Source organism: Macaca nemestrina, chromosome 12, assembly GCF_043159975.1.
Source record: "Macaca nemestrina isolate mMacNem1 chromosome 12, mMacNem.hap1, whole genome shotgun sequence".
NCBI classification, from domain to species: domain Eukaryota; kingdom Metazoa; phylum Chordata; class Mammalia; order Primates; family Cercopithecidae; genus Macaca; species Macaca nemestrina.
Genome location: NC_092136.1, coordinates 81,173,610 through 81,200,544, shown reverse-complemented (window position 1 = coordinate 81,200,544; position 26,935 = coordinate 81,173,610). Strand labels below are relative to the sequence as shown.

Sequence of the window (26,935 nt, the reverse complement as noted above, 5' to 3'; positions counted from 1 at the left end):
GTATGTAGCCATCCTCTTTCTCTTTCTTCTTTTTTAATTGCATCAGTCTCCTGTGGAGGCTGTAGCTGAAATCCTCGTAGACACTATATCTGATTGAGCCTGTGGCTGAGCCTCAAAAGATTGACAGACGTGCTGGAGTGCTGGTTCTCTAAGTGCTCTGGTAGTTGGAGGTTTCAAGTCATTCAAATTAGGTTCCCAGAGTCTTGTTGATTGATCTCATAGTAGTGAACACATATAGTTTTCTACATGCTCCAATATGGTCAGACATTTGGGAAGCACTGAAAAGGCTATTTAATTGAAAGTTCTTCATTCTTTAATATGCTTTCCTTGTCTGGGTCCTAAGTTGGAAAGGGCCTGAATTCCTGGATTAAGTAAAAAAGGAAAACACTTTGTTTAATGTAGACAAACCAAAGAAAGGGAAGGGAATTCTGACAAGAGACGGAAAGGCAGAAAGGTCACAGAACTGTATAATATTGATTGTGTGCATCTCTATGAACCTCTTAAACTTGCATAAGATGTAAGAAAGCATATGCTGCAAGATGTGAAAGAATTATGTTAACATTGAACAATAGGCTTAATTTTGAGCAGGGCAATTGTGAAGGAACACGATTAACACTTGGCGAAAAGAGTTCTTAAGAAGAGCTATAGGGAATTTAAATATGAGAGATTTGAAGAAATCACAGAGCTTTAGGCTTTCACAGATTGCGGAATCAGAAATTCAATATTAGTTGACTTAGACCTAAGTTGTACTTCTCTTCCTGCTTTGTTTTCTTTTGTTTGTTTGCTTGTTTAACTTGGTATTTAGAGCTGAGCCCAAGGAAAAAGGCTTAACTTTATTATAGCAGTTAATCTATTCCCCAAATGATTTAGTCTTTTTTGTATAATAACAAGATCTTGATACCAATATTGTTTCCAGTCACAAGGAGCTCGCTAAGTGTAAAAGGCTTGTCTTTGTAAATTACAAGATTTTCTTATGAAAGCAAAACCTTTGGGAGGGATTTAGAGTCTCCCTGTCCAGCTCATCTCAAGCTCATTTGGTATAATAGCTCAAAATTCTCTTCAGAGCTCTTGTCTAGGATATCTTTTCTCTTGGGTGTATCGCCTAAGGGTGTGAAAAGCCTGAAGTCTTATTATCTTAGAAAAACCCCCAAATAGAGCCCTCAAAAAACTTTCCAAGTAGAATAAAAGTCTTTCCTCTGAACTGTAAATAATAAGGAAACAGGTAAACCTATTTTCTTTGAAAACTACAAAATAAGTAAAAGAGGTTTACCTTACTGAAATATGGAGAATTCTGAATTCCAACAGGAGAATTATAGAACACAAAATGTATTAAATAAGAACTTTTTAAAAAATAACAATTTATATTTAATATTAAATACTATTTTAATAAGATATTATTCTATGACAATTTTTAGGATTTTAGTGACAGATTATGGTTTTAAAACTAAATCAATATGTTGACATGTATAAATACTTATTTTTAAATGTGCACTTTTAAGTGAGACTTCTCCTTTCTATAAAGGAATACAAATAATATAAACTCTTCCATACATATGACCTAAGAAAATTTTTCTTCTCTCTTTTCTTTTTTGATGTGAGTTATTACCTATTTCAAAATTATGTCAGTCTAAGACCTTGAAGAAACCATCCACACCTCTGTTGAAACTTTGTACTATGAAATCCTTTCTGAAGTACTCCCTCTTCTTCCTTTATTGACTTTTTTCCTCTTTAATTTAATACTATCCCCAGTTACCTACCATTTGATCAACAGTATCTTGTGGCAACTAAGTCACTGTGCTGTTTTTTCTCAACTCAGACTGTCTGGAGCCTTGTTCCATCAAGCAGTAACTGTGCACTTAACACGTTAATAGTCTTAACACAAAAAGATAGAAATAGGATCTTTTGAGGTGGGAATCATTAAAGACAGACACACAAATGCATTCGGTGCCAGATTTGATTACCTCAAACAAGTGAAATTAAAGTAAACATTTTATCATCTCCAATTACACAGTTTCTCTCCTGGGGATAATTAAGACAAATGAGTAGAAAGCACCAATGGCAATCTTTACTTAGTTCTAGAGACAAATGAACAATGCACAATCAAAATAACATTAGACCAGATGTAGTTACCGTTCAGTTATTATATCTAATTATTACACAAACTGGAATCATCCTTTTATTCTCTCCACTATCACTTGCAAAATTACAGACATCACTTAAGTCCCACTTCCTACATGAAGTCCTCTTTGAGTATAATGCAGTTTATGGGGGGACACCCTGGGTTAGAAACAATCAGGTTTGAGATTCAGATAACCTGAAGTCTGCAACTTGTTAACTAGGTGCTGTTGAAACACCCAGTTAACTTCTCTGAGCTTAAATATCTTTGTCTAAACTATAGAAAATATGAAAACATTAACACCATGGATGTTTGTGAATAACAAATGTCATAATTTAAGGGACAGTACTCAGTTAATGGTAAAGTAGTATGTAAAATTTAATCATCAGTTACTGACTTCCCACTTGTCTAATCTCCAGTGTTTTATTATAGAAGAAACACAGAAGAATGTAGAATTATTGTAATGATTATAATTGTAAATTCATAATTCAACTGAAAAACATTTACTTAGAAACTATTATATGAAACATATAGTCAAAATCATCTGAGTGCTCACTAGGTGCTTTTCACTATTCTGGGGTCATTTACTTGGGTTATATGTACATTATTCATATTTATGTTCCAAATGTTGATTACAGCATGTGTTATTTATTCAGATGCTCAATAATTTGTTAGAACATAGAAATATTAAATAATAAAAATGTGTTTTGTTAATTGATTTCAGCAATAATAATAGGCAAGTAAAATATATTTTAAGTTACTAAGAGGAAAACAAAAATTTGGAGAGGTAAAACAATGTGCTCAAGATTACAGAGATAGTTCTCAGTAAGAAAGTATTTATTATATCAAATCAATTGAGTAAATTATTTGCCAAGATATTAGTTAAGTTGTTTTGATATGGTATACTTTTCTACTTATAGTAGTATTTTCCTAATCAATGCATAATTCAATTGTGTATAAAATTTATGGAAATATGCTAGTCCTCAGTTTTGTATCCAAAATTAATATCTTGAGTTTACATGAGATGCGACACATGATCTATAATACCTATGGATAGCTCTGGCTTTGGACTGGAGCACTTTCACATTAAAGAAAATCCATTTCAGGCCGGGTGCGGTGGCTCAAGCCTGTAATCCCAGCACTTTGGGAGGCCGAGACGGGCGGATCATGAGGTCAGGAGATCGAGACCATCCTAGCTAATACGGTGAAACCCCGTGTCTACTAAAAAATACAAAAAACTAGCCGGGCGAAGTGGCGGGTGCCTGTAGTCCCAGCTACTCGGGAGGCTGAGGCAGGAGAATGGCGTGAACCCAGGAGGCGGAGCTTGCAGTGAGCTGAGATCCCGCCACTGCACTCCAGCCTGGGTGACAGAGCAAGACTCCGTCTCAAAAAAAAAAAAAAAAAAAAAAAAAAAAAAAAAAAAAAAAAGAAAATCCATTTCAATAGAGATCTTTATAGCATGTAAATTAAGGCATTGCTCTTCTGCATCTGCATTGACATGCTGAGTTCTAAATACAAACATGACTTGGTCAGAATTAGTGGTAAAGGTTAGCTAATTTTTTAAAATGCTAGTTGTAAAACATGGTATTCCTTTGATCATCCTTTTCTTCTTTTTAAAAATTAATTCTTACATACCAAGTGCCTTCCCACTAAACTGGAACCTTCTGTCTCTCCATAACTCCTTACTGTGACATCCATATACCAGGTCTTTCTACACCAAATGTTCCTAGCTTTGAACCTTTTCTTATTATCTTAAAATACCAACTGCCTTATGCCCCTGTATCCAGGATTTTGTTATGATAGTGCTAACAGAGTAGAGTTAGTCATTGGCATATCTTTTAGCCTATTTACCTTGCTTCTTCAAGTGTATAATAAAAGATGGAGTTGAACTTGGTGATTTCTAAGCTTTCTTTTATTTAAATGTTACTGTGCATGTATAATACCACTTTTGAACTTGTCTTAATGTTTCTCACATGGACCTTTTTTTCATTGATGAGCAGTATAATAGAATTTGAAAGGGGTCTAGGCTATTTGCATCATTGACTCACCAGTCATCATGTCTCCACTTGAAAATTTTTAGCACCAGGAAGTCTTACTCCTTTATGACAAAGAGGTTTCAATTTGTTGGTAGTTATGAATATTAGAAAGTATTTTATTATAGGAAACCTAGGACCAATGCTTGGTCTTACACCTACTGTATCTTCAGCAAGTTCCTTCAAAGGCCAGAAAAACATCTAAGTCAGTGCTTTGGGGTTTTCTTATCCAGGGTTACCTCTTTCCATTTGGAATAATATAACTCAGCACACAAGAATTATTGGAAGCAGTGTGGTATAATGACGTAGCACTGTTAAAGTCTGTATTTGAAATCCTACTTCAGTTGATAGCCGTTTTACCAGAAGCTTGCTATTTAGCATATGTAAATTGACTACGTTAATGTCTAGAACATAGTCACTATAATGTTTCTTTTTGTCTCAAAACACAGCTAAAATGTTAAACTTCCTTTACCAAGTTCTCATGGTTTTTTGTTCATAAATCTATTAGAGGGATTATATTGCAATTGTTATTATCTTTAACATGGATCTTTACTCTATCCTTTATCAGAGAGTTTTGGGTACAAGAGCTCTCCATTTTCATCCCTGTATCCACAGTGGTTAGACCACTGAATGTTCTTAATATATATTGAGTAAAAGAATGTGCTTAAAGTTGTTGGTGGTGAGCTGGTTCAGTTTCTTGACTTTGCTGCACCAAAGAATTTGAGAGAGAGTCTAAAGTAAAGGTAGGCAAAGAAACTTTATTGCAAAGTGAAACTACACTCTGCTGGGTCACAGTAGGCTGCTCTACAATGAGACAACAACAACTGACACTGTAGAAACTCCTTTTACAGGAGTCTTACATGATTACTTGTGAAGGGGTGGAAATGTGCATTGTTGTTAAGCATATTGTGGGTGGTCTTCTGAATGCCAATGTGCTATTGTTGTACATTCTAGTATATACCCCATATGTCTTATTAGTATTTTAAATCTCCGCCCAATCATGTGGTTTTCATTATTATAATGAGCATAGGTCAGCCCAAGTACACTAATCATAGTGAGACGTGACAATGTGCTAGCAGCCCTCGCTCCCGTCACCTCCTTGGCCTTGCCGTCCACTCTGGCGGTGCTTGAGGAGCCCTTCAGCCCGCCACGGCACTGTGGGAGCCCCTCTCTGGGCTGGCCGGGGCCGGAGCCGGCTCCCTCTGCTGGCAGGGAGGTGTGGAGGGAGAGGCGCGGGCGGGTACCCGGGCTGCGCGCGGCGCTCATAGGCCAGCGCGAGTTCCGGCGGGCGCGGGCGCGGGTTCAGTGGGTTCCGCATTCTGAGCGGCAGGAGGGTGCCGCCGGCCCAGGGCAGTGAGGGGCTTAGCACCCGGGCTAGCAGCTGCGGAGGTTGCACCGGGTCCCCCAGCAGTGCCGGCCCTCCAGCGCTGCGCTCCAGTTCTCGCCGGACCTCAGCCGCCTCCCCGGGAGGCAGGGCTCGGGACCTGCAGCCCGCCATGCCTAAACTCTCCCCCGCGGTGGGCTCCCGCGTGGCCCGAGCCTCCCCGACGAGCGCCGTCCCCTTTTCTGCGGCGCCGGGTCCCATCAACCGCCCGAGGGCTGAGGAGTGCGGGCGCAGGGCGCGGGACTGGCGGGCAGCTTGGCCTGCAGCCTCGGTGCGGGATACCCTAGGTGAGGCCAGCTGGGCTCCTGAGTCTAGTGGGGATTCAGAGAACTTTTTTTTTTTTTTTAATACTTGATGTTCTAGGGTACGTGTGCACAACGTCTAGCTAGCACTTGCATGAATTTTGGCATTTTCCCTTCTGTTCTTTTACTTTCTTGCTGCAGGATGCAGGATGCTCTAACCACAAGCCCAGGATGTGTTTTGTCCACTGTTGAGTGGTTTATTCTCTCCATCTGTTTGCTAAGTTTGTTTCTGTTTAAGAGAGCCTATAACCACAGTATTTAAACCTACCTTAATATCACAAGTGTACTAGATGCCATACAAACACCACAGAGCAGCATGAAAAGATATTGCCTATTCTTCTGGATTTTGTATCCCTCTTAACACAACATGGAACTCCTTTTCATATCAAATCACCAAAGCTCTTTCACATGAACTGCTCTGTGGGTTAAGAGAAAAAATAAGAGCCATTGTTTCACAATGTCTTGCCATTTGGGGTGTAATATTTAGTGATATGCAGCATATGTCTCCTGCTGAAGCGACAGGAGAATCACAGGCTTGTTTCTCAGCAGCCTCACAGATTAACTGCAAAGATGAAGTGTGGCATAAACCTTCATTTGCTCAGACTGGCATATGCCCCTCGCCCATTCTGCTGAGTCCCTTCACACCTATCTCTTTCTCTCTCTCCCCCCCACACACATATTTCCTAACTCTGCTCACTGAAGCAATAACATGCCGGTATTCTAACAACAAGCAAACTCAGTGCCCAGATATTTGATTCTAATATTAATTGCTTAAAAAAAAAGTAAACGAGGCAACTTGGTAAAATATCAAATTTCTGGTGTGGAGAATGTAATAGACAAGATAATACTAGAGTATCTTACAGCTCCAGAAAGTAAGAAATGATTTTGAAAATCCCATAATGGTGGGTGTATCAAAAAGGGACGTAAGTGTTCTCAATGGCCAAAGCTGGAGCAATTTGTGCAACAGACTAAGTAAAAATTTAGTGTCATAACACAAAGTATAAAATAAATATAAATTAGTCCAAACAGTTATATTTAACTGTTTATTAAACAGTTCATTTATATTAAATAGATTTAAGTGTACTGAATTTAATTAAATTTGATTTAAATTTATATTAAATAAATAGGAGCAAACAGACAAATATCCAATGCAGAATAATTCCAAATAAATTAGATACTCCACTCTCAAGAAATGGAGCATGACTCTCCACTCCTTTAGTGTGGGCTGTGCATGGTGACCTCTCTTCCAAGAGGACAGGATAGGAAGGGAAAAACGTAACTTTACAGTGGAGAAACGTGTCAACCTTCAAGTTGGTGATCAAGATTGATATTGTCAGGGGCCACTTATGTTGATACTATGTATAATTGACAGGATGTGTGGAGAATGGCACTCTATATCTGTGGTCTTTCTTCCCAAAACTCATAGCCTTCGTTTTATTATGGGAAAGACATTAGGGAAACTAAATTGAGGGGTTCTGAAAATAGGATCATTCTATAAAATATCTGATCTTCAAAACTGTTAAGGTACTCAAGAACAAAGAAAGTTTAGGAAACCAGTACAGACCAGAGGAACCTGAGGAAAAATAACAAATGTGGTATTCTGGATGGAACCCTGAAACAGAGGAAGGAGAAAAAACTAATAAATTTCAAATACATTATAGAGTTTGGTTAATAACAATTTATCAGTATTAGATCATTATTTATAACAAGTGCACCAGAGTAATATGAGATAATGGAGAAACTGGAGGTGAGGAATACATGAACTCTACTATCTTCACAATTTTTCTATAAATCTAATACTATTCTAAAATTTATATATGTATCTGCAGGTATATTATAGATATTTACATAAAATACTACACAGCGAAAAATGGGAATTTTGATAGGTGGTTTGTAGAGAATGAATGAGTGAACAATAGTGATATGGTTTGGCTCCATGTCCCCACTCAAATCTTATGTTGAATTGTAATGCCTAATGTTGGGGGAGGGACCTAGTGGGAGGTTATTGGATCACGGGACTAGATTTTCCCCTTCCTGTTCTCGTGATAGTGAGTTCTCTCAAGTTCTGGTTGTTTGAGAGTGTGTGGCGCATCCCCATTTGCTCTCTCTCTCTCCCCTTCCTCCATGTGGAGACGTACTTGCTTCCCTTTCACTCTTCTGTCATGATTGTAAGTTTTTTGAGGCCTGCCCAGCCATGCCTCCTGTACAGCCTGCAGAACTGTGAGTCAATTAAACCTCTTTCCTTCAGTCTCAGGTAGTTCTTTATAGCAGTGTGAGAACTGACTAATACAAATAGCGAGTACTGGACAAAGACTCTACTCAGGATCAGATTGGTCAGCAATCTGACTATTCTTCAATGCTGTACCAGCCCTACTTTGCTCATACCTGGACTTACCTTCAGAAAATGATAACATTCTATTAGGTTGGTGCGAAAGTAATTCCAGTTTTTGCCGTTAAAAGTAATGGCAAATGTTTTACTTAAAGACCGTTAAGTCTTCATATTCAACCAAACTTAAATTATGAACAATATAGTGTGAAAAAATTATCTTTTTTTTCTTACATATAGTTAAATATAAATGCTCTTGGATCCAGCATAAAATTCTTTTCTCCTTATATGTTTAGGTGCATTAGGTGCATTAAAAAACTGACTTACCTCCCATTGTCCTAACCCAACTTGAAATGAATGATAGACCAAGGGTGTATAAGATACAGAAATTTAATTATATTAAACACACGCACACAAAAAAAGAGAGAGAGAGGGAGAGAGAGAGAGAGAACTAGAACTGGGAGCTTTGAGGGAAAAACAACAGCCACAGAAGATTTAAGTCTCAATAAGCAGTTTTATATGCAATTTCCGCAAACATATTTTCATTTACTATAAAACAGCAAACAGCTTGGGAAGAGAAGCCAGAAATATGCACAGAGAAAGCAAAATAGTGTTAAATAAATACTGGCTTGCAAAAAAGAAATTGCAGCCTATATTGAAATATGCTTATCTTATGGTACTTCAAAATGTAATAAATTTTTCTGACAAACAATAATTTAGTTTGAATTTAAAACAAATTCCCCTTTTGTCCTAAGAAAGTGTAAATGTTAGACTTTGAAAGATGAATGGTTGTTTTAGCTCAGATACTGGTTATTAGCCACATGACTATGCCCTGGCTAAGCTACTTAGATTTTGTAGTTGTACTGAGAGAAATTTAGTTAAAGCAATTGTTTGAAAGTTAAGCAAAGATGTCTGAAAAAAGAGATGTTAAAACGTATAAGCGAAAGTTAATGCAATTTCCACTATAAGAAAAAAAGAGATTTCAAGGGAAGAACTTTTTTTTTTTTTGGACAGGGGGTTAAAGTGAAACATAGGATGTGTTTAATATTTGAATAATTACTTTTATTAGTGTTTGACTTAATACTCAAAAAGCTCAAAGCACTTAAGGTTATCAGCCAAAAATCAATGAAATCCAAATAATCTTGTACCTGTTCCTTGTTTTATACCAGAATAGAGTAAGATTACATATACACATGCACACACACACACACACACATATAATTTTTTACACACATACATATACACATATGTGTACATTACACAAAAATATTCACACATACACCTATGTTCCTAGGGTAGAGAGCACAAGTGGCTGTTTATTTTGCTTATAGAAATTAGAAAGAATGTGGCCACTTATTCATTAAACATCCACTAAATACCTTTATACAGAAGACACTATCCTTTAAATTAAGAATACAGAAATGAAGGTTTCTCAAAACCTCTTTCTTCATGAGCTTAGGGCCTAACAAAGAATATATAGAAGAAAATAAAAAAATTATAATAGTCTTTCTGTAGAAATACCAAATATTTTATTTATGTTTCCCACTGTTCCAGAAAGAATATAAGAAAATTAATAATAATAATAGAAATATGACCTGAAAATGGAACAACATGCAATTATGTTCACTGTAACAATTCAGTAATTTAAAAATATTAACGACTTAAATTCCCAGCAAAGAAAATCATTTGAATTAGCAAGAAAAAATACATCTAGATATTAAAATATTCTGCACTGCCTTGGAAGCATTTCCACGGAATTATTTTCATAATATAATTAAGAGAAAAACAATACCTAATATAAATCTTTTTCAGGAAAAATAATATGCCTATAATTATTTAGATTGTATATGTATATGTAAAATCTCTCTCCACATATATACATATAAACATGCATTATATGTATGCATATAAACAGACACAGGAAAGAACAGCTGTTTCCGTGATAATGTTTACGATTCAGGGAGAAACAACTGACATAATTGCCATTACCATATGTAAATATTTTTTATTATTTTTGTGTATCCTTCCAATTATTTCTACATGTAAATATAAACAAATATAAATCTATATTCTTCTTTACAGAGAGGGTCAATTTATAGGTTTCTATTTTTATAATAAGTATGCATTACTTTAAATGATTTTTAGGTGATTTCTATTTCTGGCAGTCTGGTGGATTAGATGCTGATGGAAAAGAAGTGGAAATACATAAAATCTAAAGTATACATTTTTCAATTATTTAAATTTCTTACATATTTACAGGTTAAAAAATAAAATTTTACTCAAAATGTGAACCATGGAAACTCTTAATTCCACCTTTGACCACATTGATACAATTTTCATTCCCCACATACATAGCTTTTGGATTTTTTTTGTGTGTGTGTGCATCCTTCTAGTCATTTATTTATATAAATACAAAAAATTAAATCTACCTTTTAATTTTCCTCCTTATATAGACAAACTATATCATTCTATATATACTGTTATAAACTTCATTTTCTTCCCTAATAAATTCTGGGGGCTTTCCGTATTGCTATATAAAATCCTTCTCCATTCTTTTCTTCCAGCTGCGTCGTTTGTCATTGTGTGTATGGAATCACGTGATTTAACAATCCTCCAATATTTGACTATTTTATTACGTTTTTGCAAGGGATAACATTGTTCATTTGCCATTTTGTATGTGTTAAGGTATATCTACATGATAAATTCTATAAATTAGAAATGCAGGATCAAATAATTCTTTTGTATATGTTGCTACCTGGCTAGTAATGTTCTATCCCCAATAACAACTGAAAATTGTGTTTCAGTTTACTATTATCTTGCTTTCATTTGAAAGATAATTTTTTGAAGTATGTATTTTTTTAATTTTAATTTTAATTTTTAATTTTAATTTCAATTTTACACATCCTGTACATGTGCAGGATGTGCAGGTTTGCTACACAGGTAAACGTGTGCCATGGTGGTTTTCTGCACCTATCAATCCGTCATCTAGGTATTAAGCTCAACATGCATTAGCTATTTTTCTTAACACTCTTCCTCCCCCAACCCCACCCCTCCGACAGGTCCCAATATGTGTTATTCCTATCCCTGTGTCCATGTGATCTCATTGTTCAGCTCCCACTTATATATGAGAACATATGGTGTTTGGTTTTCTATTCCTGCATTAGTTTGCTGAGGATGATGGCTTCCAGCTTCATCCATGTCCCTGCAAAGGGCATGATCTCATTCATTTTTATGGCTGCATAGTATTCCATGTCAAGAAACAACAGATGCTCGTGAGGTTGTGGAGAAACAGGAATACTTTTACACTGTTGGTGGGAATGCAAATTAGTTCAACCATTGTGGAAGATGGTGTGATGATTCCTCAAGGATCTAAAACCACAAATACCCTATGACCCAGTAATTCCATGACTGGGTATATACCCAAAGAAATATAAATCATTCTAGTACAAAGATATATGCACGTGTATGTTCATTTCAGCACTATTCACAATAGCAAAGACAAGGAATCAACCTAAATGCCTATCAATGATAAAATGGATAAAGAAAATGTGGTATATAAACACCAAGAAAGACAATTTTTATATCTGAACTGCCTACCCAAGATTGACTGTCTTTTTTTGTTTGTTTGTTTTTAAATTATTTTAATATTTGCATAATAACCAAATGATACATCAAAATTAATTTAATCATCCTTATTTTCTGTTCCTTCTGTATATTATGCAGTTGCTTATTCTTTTCATTTGAATTTTTCCTAGTTTCCAAGACAAATATTCAAGTTGATCTCTTCTGTAAATGATTCAATTTTCCATGTTTCCAAACCTATTCTTTTCTGTCTTTAACATAAGTTTTAAAAATGTGATTGCATTTTGTTTACTTTACAATCTTGTATGATTAGTTTGCACAGTAGAGGACTCTCCTTGAGATCATTTTGTGTGTGTCATTTTTTGTTCTTTCATTTCGAACTGTTATTTCCTTATTTATTTCATTTATTTCCTAGAGGTAATTCTTTTTTTTTTTTTAATTTATTTATTATTATTGTACTTTAAGTTGTAGGGTACATGTGCATAACGTGCAGGTTTGTTACATATGTATACTTGTGCCATGTTGGTGTGCTGCACCCATCAACTCATCATTTACATCAGGTATAACTCCCAGTGCAATCCCTCCCCCCTCCCCCCTCCCCATGATAGGCCCCTGTGTGTGATGTTCCCCTTCCTGAGTCCAAGTGATCTCATTGTTCAGTTCCCACCTATGAGTGAGAACATGCGGTGTTTGGTTTTCTGTTCTTGTGATAGTTTGCTAAGAATGATGGTTTCCAGCTGCATCCATGTCCCTACAAAGGACGCAAACTCATCCTTTTTGATGGCTGCATAGTATTCCATGGTGTATATGTGCCACATTTTCTTAATCCAATCTGTCACTGATGGACATTTGGGTTGATTCCAAGTCTTTGCTATTGTGAATAGTGCTGCAATAAACATACGTGTGCATGTGTCTTTATAGCAGCATAATTTATAATCCTTTGGGTATATACCCAGTAATGGGATGGCTGGGTCATATGGTACATCTAGTTCTAGATCCTTGAGGAATCGCCATACTGTTTTCCATAATGGTTGAACTAGTTTACAATCCCACCAACAGTGTAAAAGTGTCTTATAAAAAGACCTTTGTAAAGTTGGAACCCGTCATTATGGGATTCTACCCTCAGAATAATGTCAAACAGAAATCCCATCACGCAGAAGGCAGGAACGCAGGAAGGAAGGGAGGGAGGGAGGGAGGGAGGGAAGGAAGGAAGGAATGCCCTAAATTCAACAGCACACTAAAAAGGTCATGCACCATGACAGAGTTGGGTTCTTCCCAGGGACACAAATAAGGCTCAAAGTAAGCGAAATCAATAAACATGACATATCACATTAATAGGATTTTTAAAAGGTGGTTATTTCAATAGACACAGTAAAAGCATTTGATTAAATTCAGTATCTCTTCATGATTAAAAGCTCTTAAATTATGTACAGAAGAAATGTACCTGATATAATAAAGGCAATATATGATAAACCCATAGTTAATACATTAAACAGGAAAAAATGGAAAGCTTTTCTTCTAAGATCTGAAATAAGAAAAGAATGCCCACTTTCACCACTTTTATTCAGCATGGTAATGAAAGTCCTAGCCAGAGCAATCAGCCAAGAGAAAAAAATAAAAGGCATCCAAATTGGAAAGGAAGAGGTCAAATTGTCCATGTTTGCAGAAGACATCATTGTATGTACAGCAAATTCTAAATATTTGACAAAAAATTCTTGGAACTAATAAACAAATTTAGTAAAGTTGTAGGATAAAAAAATCAACATACAAAAATGCAGCGTTTTTACATGTCTATGGTGAACTGTCTGAAAAAGAAACAAAAATGCAATCCTATTTGGAATAAATTTTACAAAGAAGGTGAAAGACTTCTACAATAAAGACTAAAGCATTGAACAAAATTGAAAAAAAAACACACAAATGGAAACACATTCCATGTTAATTTATTGAAATAAGTAATTAATATTGGTAATATATTTATATTACTGCAAGCAAGCTACAGATTTAATGCAATTCCTAACAAAATACCAATGATATTGTTCAAATAAATAGAAAACAATATAAAATTTATGTGGAATTACAAACAACCCTAAATAACCAAAGCAGTCTTGAGCAAAAATAACAAAGCTGGAGGTATCACACTACGTGACTTTTACATATAAGCTATAGTAACAAAAATAGCATGATATTGGCATAAAAATAGACACATAATGCATGTGGGGCATAAAACCTAGATGATGGGTTGATAGGTGCACTATGACACCTGTGTACCTATGTAACAAACTTGCACATTCTGCACGTGTATCCCAGAACGTAAAGTAAAATGTAAAAAATAGAAGAAAAAAAAATAGACACATAGACCAATGGAACACTATAGAGAGTCCAGATATCAACCCATGTACTTACAAACAACAAATAACTTTTCAAGATCAACAATGGAAAAGCCTCATGAGGGAGATACTATTTAATAATGGAAGAAAAAATCACTAAAGGTTCAGAGAGTCAGTATGAGGACTGAATCTGTAAAGATATGTCACTGATGACAAACTTAAGGATAAAATTGTACTAAGTGAACTAAGCATAGCTAAGAAAATACTAGAAATCTAGTTTTCTCACTATAGAATCAATGAATACATTTTCTACTATGACATGCTACTTTCACAAAAAAAACCTCAATTTTTTAAATTTCCCTGTGGTAGTTACCTGATTGAGGAACTTTATTTGGAAAATGTAAAAATGTATTACTCATATGTAGCCCATATTGCTCGATTTGTTTTTCTCATTTTGGGTACAGGCATTACCTTGGATTGACCACTCAATAAAATAATATTCAATAAATGTTTAACATCATTTGATTTCTCATTATATATGAGGAAAAAGTTTGAAAGTCTAAATACAAAAATGCATAATGCATAACTATATGCCTTTATGGATTATGACAATGAGGTAAGGGAGGAAGAAAACATTGAGAAAAATAGTAATAAAGTAATAATTCTGCTAAAAAAATTGGGATTAGTGCCTCAGGGAAGAGACTCAGGATAAGATAGCCACAATGACAGTACCTATCAGCAGAGTGCTTTACAGGTTAAGAAGTTTTCTTATATGCATTACCTTATAATTTTATTTTAAAATTGAAAACAAAAGTTATATAGATATTCAATGTCTAAAGTAATCTCATCCAACTGGGAAAATCAAATAGCTTTAGATGTGTCTCTGTACATGGATAACATTTTGAAAGCTAAAAAAGTGGGCATGTAGGGTAACTCCCACAGAATGTCTTTGATTGGATAATTTCATTAGGCTGTCCCTCAGGTTAAGGGGTAAAACCCGTAAATACTAATAAAGGTGTGGTCCCACAAAGTTTCCTTCTTTCTCCCAACCTTCAGGTTGTGCGGCCTGCTGTCTCCAGATTTCCCATAGGTCTTTGTAGGCACCCTTCTTCTCTCATAGATCTTTGAATAATAAATTGCTCCTGTTATTTCATGTTTTGTTGTGCTGCTTGCTCGGTGTCTCACTCTCTTCCCAGTCAGGGCTCTCCTAGAGGCTGACTATACTGGTGAGAATAAACTGGATACAGATCACACAAGAACCACCAGAGTGTCTGCCAGTATAAAGACATTTCGTGTGAGAAGGACACTGGTCATGGGTTGGAGCCTTAGGCTTCAGGCTTTTTGCAAGGGCAAAGTAGTACCCCATGTAAGGCACATTGTAAACATCCACAACCACTTTCCTTGGAGCCCCCCAAGTGCAGAGCTGTAACTTACAGCCACTCTCCAGAGAACCCTTCAGACTAAATTAGAGAGAGAAAGTCACAACAAGGTTGTTTGCCAGACTCAGTTCCTTGGAAACAGAACTAAGATCCCTGTCTTCTTGCTAGCTGTCAGCTGGGAATGCGTCTTTGCTCCTAGAGTTGTCCTAATTTCGTTCTCATACTCTCCATATGGCCCTTCTCCAATAATAGCATTTCTAGACCCTCACACATTTCTAACGTCACAGAATTCTACTGTCATATCTCGCTGACTCCAGCCAGTGACAGTTCCCCATTTTAAAGAGATCATGTGTGATTAGATTGAACTCACCTTCATAATCCAAGGTAATCGCCTGTGCAAAGTTCTTTACTTTTAATTACAGTGGAGTCTTCAACAACACAGGCATTAGGAGCACCAACCTCCCCCACATAGTCAATAATCCGTATTTAACTTCTGATTCCCCCAAAACCTGGCTGTAGTAGCCTACTGACCAGGAGCTTTACCAATAACATAAGCAGCTGACTTATACATATTTTATGTGTTACGTGTATTATGTATTATATTCTTACAATAAAAGAGACTAGAGAAAAGAAAATATTATTAAGAAAATCATAAGAAAGGGAGTACTGTTCTGTATTTATCAATACCCAAAATTTATGTCATCTCTTTACAAGATGAATCGTCTGTCTAAAATGGTGGGCAACAGCAGCTACAGACCTTAATCTACAGTACATATCAAGCAACTCAGCTTTCTCTTGTATGTCATGACTTTTCTCTGATTCTTCTGATTCTTAGGGGGACTTTCAGTACCACTAGCACATTGTGTAAGTCCCATGGTGTTATTCAAGGTTTGCAATATTGCACTAAACACAATGAAAAATACATGAGAACCGAGAGGGATTACCTTTTACTGCGATACACAATTTACTGGACAGATGAACCTCTCACACAGAGATGATTACTCTCACATGGGGTTTTAAGCAGATATTTGCCACCCTTGAGCTCACCACAATAACAACAGAAGGTGACAACAAAATTATTACAGTAGTACAGTATGTACTGCAGTTAATTTAATGCAGTTATGATTTAACACCGTACCACATGTATTTACAATTCTCTCGACTGGGAGTGATAGCATGTAGAGTCTGAATTTGTTTGTATAAATTCTGTTAAATTTTAACTTTTTATAATAGATTCATGTATATTTATGGCAGCAAAGGATTAAAAAAGACTATAACTGCATATATTTTGTGCATTCATGATGTAATTATATTTTTCCTATTTTTTCAATATTTCTAAGCTACACAGTTGATCTGAAAGCTTTCTCAAATTATTATAAATATCCCCCAATTTTTCAATCTATTTTTAAAAATACATGCATAAGTGAACCTACACAGTTTGTACTCGTGTCATTCAAGAATCAACCGTACATCTCCAAAGTTTCTTCTTGCCATTTAACATAAGATACTTAAATATTCCAGAGATTAAAGCATGAAAGTCTGTGTGTGGGAATGGGAACGGGGGTTACATTTTGTTTATCTCAGTCAATATTATAAAAGAAAAAGAAAGATTGTGTAAATATTCCAGATTAATGGAGTCTGAAGATACATTTTGATTAAATTCAATAACTCACCCTATCAATACTGTAGCCTGTACTAGAAGGGGGCAATATCATAAAGAAGATTATTGGATCAATTAACAAAATTAGAATGCAAATGGTACATTACATAAAAGTATTTAATCAAAGTTAGATTTACTACAATTAACTGTCCTGTGGTTACATAAAACAATATTTATCTATTTATAGTTGATTAAAAATGACAGATGATTGATAGATAAATAGACGGATAGTAAATGAAAAGGCAAATGGGGTAAAATGTTAAAAACGGGGAGTATGTGCAAAGGGTATACATATTATGTACACTTTTTATTTTTTTAATTATTTGTAAACACTTTAAAACAAGTTTGAAATTATTCCAATTTGTTTTATAATTAAAGTGAAACAAAGCCATTAGCAGATTTTTTTTTAAGTTGAGATAATTTATTTACAGGAAAAATAAATTCTAAGTCATAGAAGTTTTATAGGCAAAAGAAATGATGCCAGTTTGAATCTCAGATATGCAAAGGAGAAGATATCTAGAAATGGTAATTATATGGGTAAATGTAAGAAATCTATTATTTAAATTTTATATCTATCTTTAGTTTGTGTCATTATCTTATCAGATTTGACTATAAAAATATTGGACTGCTTATGCAAATTAATAACAATGTATTTTGGAGATAACCTTTGTAGAAAAAACTTTTAAGGCAAAAAGAACATAAAATATGGGGATTGGTTGATAAGTGGAATTGTATTGTTTTAAAATATTTCTGTTCTTTGTTAAATAGCATATAACTTGAAAGTAGGCAGTGATAATGAATATTCACATTGTATTCTAAAAAGCAACACACAAGCAAATATATGCACATACAGGCATACACACATGTACACATACACAACAGTAGAGTTAAAATACAGAATATACAATAGAAAAGTAAAAACTGTGAGATTTACCTAGTAGAAAAGAGCAAAGGAGAAAAAGAAAAAAAATACGATCCCATAGGATGAATAGAAAACAATCCCCAATGAGAGACTTAACCATGTCAATAATTATACTAACTGTAAATCAACTGAACTAATGTAAATGCAAAAATTATCAGACTGAGTCAAAATGCAAGATCTTCATTCTTTCCTATTTTTGTGATCTAACACTCTTGAAGAATATTAGTCAATTAATTTGTTAAATGTTCCTCAATCTATTGTACTCTCATGATTGGACTGAGTTTATACATTTTTGGCAATAGTAACAAAAATTATGCCATGCCCTTTTGAGTTAGTCTTATGAAAGTGTAGGGGAAAACTCTTATGGATTTACCTAAGTGGTTAACTTTTTTTGGTGCTCTTCGTTTATTTGGGTACATTCACATTCTTGTATCATTTTCCTTCTCACTGATGAAGTTTATTTAATATTTCTTGTTGTGAGAAACTATTGGTGATAAATGTCTTCAGGATTTGTATGTCCAAAAAGTCATTATGTCACCTTTCATTTTTATTTTTGTGACTATAGTATTCAAATTTGACATTTTATCCTTTTAATATATAAAATATATGTTTTCTGTATTTTCTCTTGCATTGTTGCTGACAAGAATGTGCTATTTATTTCTTTGTTCCTGTGTATGTATTTTTCTACTTTTAACACTTTATCTTTACCTTCTATTTGGAGCAATTTGGTTATAATATGCCTAGGTGGACTTCCCTTCATTTTTCTGTGTGTAAATCTATATAAGCTCTTCTGATCTGTAATTTATAGTTTTTGTTATATTTGGAAACCTGAGGGGACAGGCTGCTATTGTTTCAAATAATTTTCCTTCCCTGTCCTCTGTTAACATCAATTACATATATCTTAGGCAACTTCTCACTGATTTTTTTTTTCAGTTTTTAAAAAACCTACCTGTTTCAGTTTGGATGATTTCTGTTATTATGTCCTCAAATTTGCTAATGTTTTATTCTGCAATGTTTAATCTGCCATTAATCCAAACCAGGATATTTTTCTGCCTAGGCATTATCATTTTCATCTCCAGGTTTTATATATTTTATGCTCTAAATGTTTAATATTTTTGTAACATTTTAAGCATATTAAGGGCAATTATAAATTACTGTTTTAATAATCTTATCTAAAATGTCAAACATCTGTATTAGTTAATGGTAGATTTAGATGGATTGATATTTCTCTTAATCTTGGATCATATTCCTCCATGTCGTTGCATGCCTGATGAGTTATTTTATTGGATGCCAACCATTGTGGAATTTACATTATTAACTACTTGATATTTTTCTGTTGCTATAAATACATACATAGCTTTTATCTTTTTCTAGGATGCCATTAAGTTACTTGGAAATAATTTAATCTTGTCAGGTCTTGCTTTTAAAACATGTTATATGGGACAAAGGCAATATTACTCTAGGGATAATTATCCCCTACTAGTGAGGCAAACAGTTCTGAATACTCTATCCAATGCCCTATAAACTATGTGATTTTCTACTCTGACTAATGCCTGATACTATGTTTGGTTCTGTGAGAGTGCTGGGTACTGTTGCTTATAATTATTTATAGTGATTGCTTACTTTCTGTTGCACATTTTTCTCTTACACAAATCCTCTGATTACTGCTCTGCTGAATGCTCAGAGGAGGCCTGTGGAGATCTGAATCCTGTCTCTGAGCGGCTCTTTTCTTTCTGGTGCTTTGCCGTGCAAACTCTAGCCAATTTGTTCTCTCTGGACTCATCACTTTATCTTTTATTCATTGAATCTTTCTAGCTCTGCCAGAATTCTCAAAATCTGTGCTGCTACCTGAAAATAAGCTGGGGCAATCATAAGATTCACCTTGTTTGTTTCTCTTTCTCAGATGTCATAAATTTGTTTAATATAGTTGCTGCCTAGGCAGCTGTTTCTAGGCATAATACCTGAAACCTACCATCTTTGGCTTAGTTAAAACCTCCCTCCCTAATATGGTTGTTTGCCATATAGCCTGCTTTTTCCTCATCTCACTGAACCAAAACCCAACATATTGCACAGCTGCCAACTGTAATACAGCCTAATGTTAAACATCATAGTCACGCAAATAAATTCCCAGCTTCATGTATGTTTTCTTTAAAATAGGCAATTCAAAACCCCTAAGGAAAAGCTGAAAGGAAAATTCCTATAGACCTTAATAAAGGCATAATCCCAAAGGTTTCCTTTCTCTATCACTCCCTACCTGCTGGTTGAGTTCCCTTACTCCTCCAAACCTCTCCTCGGCCTCCTATTGGCACCCCTAACTTCTCTGGACCTCTGAGTAGTACATTTCTTCTATGTTATACATTTTGCTTTCACTCCCTAATGTGTCTCACCTGAACCTAATTTTCCCCCAATCAGGGCTCTCCTAGCGAGTGGGTGTCTGGTTTATTGGCATTTTCAAGAGAGACATCAAGACCAAATTACAATAGAAATCGCAACACCAGGGTCACTGATCTTCATTGTCTGATGTCCAACGACATACAACTTTTAAAAAATATATTTCATCTAATGTTTTTAGTTGTTTTAAGTAGGAGGGTAGGTCCAATCACAGTTAATTCATCTTGCTGGAAGCAGAAGTCTGAATGATTCTATTTGCTTGCAGATGAAAAAGCTAATCTATCTGATATAAATTGAAAAAGTCTGCCTGTGGGAGAGAACTGACTGAAAGAGAACGAGCAATTATTTTGTGGTGATGTAAATGTTCTATATCTTCTGTGGGTGGTTGTTAGAGAGGCATATTACAATTGCCAAAACTCATGGAAATTCACACCTAAGATGTGTGCTTTTTATTTTCCATCATGTCTGCCACAAAAAATAATTAAAATCGCTATATTTTATCTTGATTGTCCATCTCTGACCTTCAAAGAAAGAAATCAATCTGACATTCTAGCCCGGGTTCTCTTTCCTCCTTCCTCTGCCACCCTCGCCAGTAAGTCAGCCCCCACAGACACAGAGAACCAAAGACACAGGTTTTGGGCTCCTTTCCATCATAAAAGAAATTCTGCCTCTTTCATTTCTAGCAGAGATGTAAGTTCTTCAGATATACCCTAACACAATGTTATGATATACGAAATGCACACTATTCATTAACGTTTGATAAAGTGTAACATAGTTTGTCTATTCTCCTAAGTGTAGCAGAGAAATGTGTTACTTTTCCTCCCAGTGTTTATTTTAAATATCATTAACAGCCACTTTCACAAAGTTGGTCTGTTGGAATACAGTGTTACCAACTTTCTAGGTTTTAAGGGACAGATTTATTGTCACACCGGTTTTAATGGTTTCTAAGAGTTATTGTTTTTGTTGTTGTTGTTCCAGGGCTACCTGCCCCTCAATTGGGTTTCATAGCTTGGCAGTTATGGCTTCTTAATTTATGATCATGAAGGTTATGGTTTGCAGACTTGTTTTCAATCCATTATTACCTCCCTTAAAATATCTTACAACCTGTCATTATGATAAACAGGGCTGAGTAGTGAAGATAGCCTCAGTTTTTGAGAAGATTCCTTGCTTGTTTATATGCATTTTAAAAGGTAACATAAAGCCAATTATACACATTGGCTGTGGATTTCATTTCTATGGTGTTGGGCAGCTGATAATATGAAAAATGTTTGTATTTGGGAACTACTGGGGAGAAAATTATTTCTTCTCATATGATAGAATAATGCTAATATTATGAACAAAATTTAGAGGGCTAAAGCCAGTGTCTCTAGGGAGGTAGACAGGCACAGAACCAGGAGGCAAGGCACCGGGGTCAGTTCCCTTGCTTCTGTTTGTTAATCTTCAAATCACATATAATTATCACAATATAGTGATAATTATAGTGATAATATAATGATAATGAGCATCAAAGACAAAGATAGTATTCTAAAAACTTTCAGAAAAGAAGAAAAATTTACTAAAAAAATTTTATTGAGTTTGATATGGACATTAGCTTCTCTATGGCCAGGCACAGTGGCTCGTGCCTATAATCACAGCACTTTGGGAGGAAAAGGCAGGAGGATCACTTGAGGCCAGAAGCTGGAGACATTAGCTCCTCAAAAGCAATGTTAGATATAAAAAGACAGGAAGGCAATATAAGTTTCTTAGTTATTGAATGAAAATTATATTTGTTGTATAATTTATGTAAAATCTGATTTCCAATCAAATTTTAAGACATAATAAAGTTATTCTCTTAAGAAGAAGCCATAAGAAATATTTACCACTCAATTGCCCACACTGAAAACAATGTTTGAAGAAGTGTTGCGATAATGTCAGAAACAAATCCAGGAGACATTGCAAGAGACAGACACAGCAGAGATAATTACATATCTTATTAAAGTTTGTTGTCAAGGCAAACACACTCACATAGACACAGTCACATCTACACATATACATGAAAATAGTTAAGAGAAAGACTGTCTCTAATAATTCAGGATTCCAGTAGTGTACAATATCAACATAAGCCTTTCTTTTCCTGAGATTTTAAAAAATGTGTTTATTAATTTGTCCTATTGGACCTATTACCAAGTTTTTACATTGCCCTTATAATTATTTAAGACTTGCAGTTTCTTTAGATTTTTGAGATAGCCCATAATTACAGTCACGCACTGTATAACCATATTTCAGTTGATGATGGATTGCATATATGACAGTGATCACAAAAGCTTGTAACAGAGCAGAAAAATTCCTATGGCCTAGTAACGTTGTAGCTACCGTAACATCATAACACAACATGTTACTTATGTGTTTGGAGTGATGCTGGTGCATACAAACCTACCACACTGCTAGTCATATACAAGTATAGCACATACAATTACTTAAGAGGAATATAAGCATATTAAAGGTATTGAGATATTATTGGATACCTTTACATAAAAACTACTAATATCTCACATAACACAGAGTAAACTTTGGTAAACCTTGTCCTCAGAGAAGTCATACAGTGTCTTCCATTTGCTCTTCTGAATATAGAATCCACGCTGCAGGCATTAATATTCTATTAATTTATAGTGGTACTAGAAGTGATCGTAAAATAGTGCTATAGGTCATTCTAGTAATATATTTCTGTTCAAAGTCAAGAACACTGACTAATGATGAAATGCCTAAAGCAAACATATATTGTTAAAAATCATTTAAGTTTTAGAATATGACAAGTTTCTCAAATTTCAAACAAGGTATTGCCGAAAGGTAGAAAGTCAAGTTTTATTAACATTTATTTTTCCACTGGGAAATTTACTGATGCTAACAGCACTGGAGCCACTTGATAGGGATATACACTTTTGTTTAGCTTCAGATTCAAAGACCAAACCACTAGACTTTCTTTCCAGTATTATTGTTACTAGGAAGGTCAGATAAAGTTTCCTGAATACAAACTGGATCATGCTTCTCACTTAAGAACATTCAATAGGTTTTTCAGTTTAGAATAAAAATCATATTCTACACTATAATTTGTCCCTCTCTTCCTCTCCAGCCACAAGTCCAATTTGACCCTCTATTTCATAAACAATTATGTTCATAAACATTATGAACAATTAATGTTTGCCTGGGCCAGTATATCTGTCCATATCATAACTGCATATCTTTTTATATGTTTTTTTTTCTTGTGCTTGCAATGCCCCTTTCCTCCTTTGTTGCCCAGATACATTATTTTACTTCAAGCTTTAGAACCATTAAACACTCTACGACTGCTGAAAGCCTCTAGCATAATGCTTGACATATAAAAGGAAAGCAGAGTAAATTTCCAAAACACAAGCGTTTATATATATAGTATATATATAAATATATATATATGTATATACATATATATGAGAGACTGGGATTTGAATTGCAACTCTTGCTCCTTTTACCAGTGTGACATGGAAAAATGGCTTAATCTCTTTGAGCCTTGTTTTCCTATTCCTAAAAGTGAGATATGAGAATAATGCCCACCTCAAAGAACTGTTGTCATGACTAAATCAAACCAGTAAATGTCACAGGTGCTCAATTAGTCTGAGATCTTTGGTAACACATGTTACATCTATTCATATTTTGCCTTCATGGTTTCATTTAATGCCTGGAATACTTCAGTTACTAAAAAATGTTACTTTTAAATAAAATAATAGAGATAATGATAATAGTAGTAGTGGTAGTTTATATGAAGACAAGGATGGAAGCTTTTTGAAAGAGGCCAAGAGGAATCTCTAAGTAGAAAAGATATTTAGGAAGATGACCTTTTAAGAAGTGCTTCCCTAAAGTGTTGATAGGCAGAGTGAAAAACTGTGAGCAACAATGTTCAATAACTCTGCAAACAAAATATTCCATATGATTTGGTGGAGAAACATAGGCAACACTGCAGTTTTATGAATGTTTTGTGTGTACTTGAAAAAATATGTATGTTCCTCAGTTGTTGAGCATAGCTATATAATTCCAGTGGATCAAGTTTGTTAATTATACATTTTAAAACAAATACATTTCTTTTTTAAAGAAATATTCATTTTTGAGATTTATTATTCAAGGATTGATTTTTGAAATATGCTTTATTTTCCCATTATGAAAATAGATTTACTCTTTTAACCTCCTATTATGGTCAGTTTTCATCTATATATGTTAATTATATGATTAGTTCATTTGAGTTTACCTTTGTCAGGTAAATTAAAACTCTTATAAATATATACCTCTTATTTTTTTTCTGTGTCAAAGTCCATTTTATTTGATAATAATACAGGTTCACCAGGTTTATTTGATTATATTTTTACTGTCTTTTTCTTTCAAACTTTTGTGACTTAATGTTTTTAGGTATCTCTTTTAAATACCAGAATTGCATTTAAGAAAAACAAATACAAATTTGCAACACACACACAAATACTATATTTACCTCTTCACTGATGAGTTTGCTAGAATAATTTTATATTTTGACTCATTTTGAACATTTTATTTGATGTTATTTTTTATTCTCCCTTTTTCATTTACTACTAAAGCTCCAGCCTCCACCTACCCAACTCCCATTATTTTGTTTTGTTTTGTTTCAGTTAAATTTGTTGGGGTTGTTTTTGCTCTTTGTGTTTTTTAATTGCATGTTTTTCTTCTACCAATGTACAAATGATGTAACCTACTCAAATAATTTAAGGTACTTTAATATTTTAACATGCTTATTTAATTTATTGAAGCCTAAAATTATTCAATACTTCTAGTCTTTTCCTCACAATTTAATTGTCACTTCTGCTAACCTACATGACCCGTATTTTAGTTCTAGTATGATTTTTCTTTTGCTGAACAAGTAAGACGGTACTTTTATTCTTAAACTCTCAGCAGCATTTAGCTTTTTATTTACATGTTGATCACTTCTTCTCAATGTTGACTTTTCTTCTTGTTCGACATTCCCCTGAAGATGTATTTCTTGCTACCAGGAAGTATGTCTTAGAAGTACCTTTAGTGAAAAGTAAAAGAGCAAAAATCTCTTAGGAGTAACTTTTTGTTTTATTGTATTTAATTTTCGTTAGCAAGTATTTAATTTGGTAGTGTTACTGAATATGGATTTCTAAGTTGAGAATTTATTTTATTTTAGTCTAACGAAGATTTTCTTCCATGATCTTCTAGGTTGCAGTGGTCTAGTCTTCTGGAAATCTAACATTTTTATCTGTCAAACTATTTTTATTGGCTTTGTAGATGATTTGACACTCTGGCTGTTTTTACATCTTTTTTATTTTGCCTTTGGTGCTTTGAAGTCATTTCTATAATATGTTTAGACATTGATATATTATAATCTATTCTTCTTAGAATTCTTCATCTTACTGGATTCAATAATTATGATCTCATAAAATATAAAATATTTTCGATGAATAACTTTCCAGATATTTTTGGGCCACAATATCAATCACTACTTGGTCTTTCTAAAACTCCAATATGTTACACACTAAATGTTCTTATGTTATTCTCCATATCTCTTAAGCCCCATTAAACATTTTAGTATACTTTTTCATTTTTGAAAATATCTTATTACTTTGTTATTCTTTTAGTGACTTTTATTTCTTTAAATCTTTAACACGTTTATTTCAAATCCTACATGCACTAATTGTTGGCAGCAAAAATAGCTTGTTTATTCCACTCATGCTATTTATGGCTATTTTGCTTTGTGGTTTTAATTTAAACTAATATGATAGGAATTTGTGTTTCAGAAAATTTCAGTCCAAAGTTTAATGTATATTACTCCACGGAAGATTTGTATTTGCCCTCCCCAGATACACGAGGACGTTACTATGCCGGTATGTCTTTTAACTGAACTTTTAATTTATTTTCTTTTAGGTTTAACAGGAATTATGCATTTCAAAAACGTTTGGAGGTGAGTTAATTTTTAAAGATTCTTGGGAGAATTTTTCAGTCTTCTCTACTCTAGTCAAGTTCTTAACAGGCATGTTTCTTTATATCTCTTTCCATAAGGAGAAAGCTTCCCTATTTCACCTATTGCATTTATCACCCTGGATGAAATCATATTTATGTTGTAAGAGGTCTTAAATTCAATTACCCATCCCATTCAGTCTTTGTTACTTATTTTAACTAGAAGAATTTCATTTTTTAAATTCTTTTTTATCTTTAAATTTGTAATTATGATGTATTCTTAATAATGTACATATTTATGGGGTACATGTGATGTTTTATTACAGACATACAATGTGTAATGATCAAATCAGGGTAATTGTGGTACCCATCATCTCAAACTTATCATTTTTTTGTGTTTTGAACATTCAAATTCTATCCTTTTATAATAGTTATTTTTAAATATACATTATTGTTAACTATAGTCATCCTATTATGCTATTGAAAAATAGATCTTATTCATTCTACCTAGCTGTATTTTTGTATCTATTAACTATCAGCTCTTTATCCCAACCCCGCCCT

The 26,935-nt window shown here is 34.3% G+C and overlaps 1 long non-coding RNA gene across 2 annotated transcripts in view; it reads left to right on the top strand.

The window, feature by feature from the left end:
• Positions 1-26,935, top strand: part of LOC139357551 (uncharacterized) — a 175,046-nt gene that overhangs the window by 79,345 nt on the left and 68,766 nt on the right. For both annotated transcript variants that reach the window (XR_011610957.1, XR_011610956.1), the window contains exon 2: positions 26,342-26,378. This is a non-coding gene — a long non-coding RNA (uncharacterized lncRNA). The remainder of the gene's footprint in view (positions 1-26,341; positions 26,379-26,935) is intronic.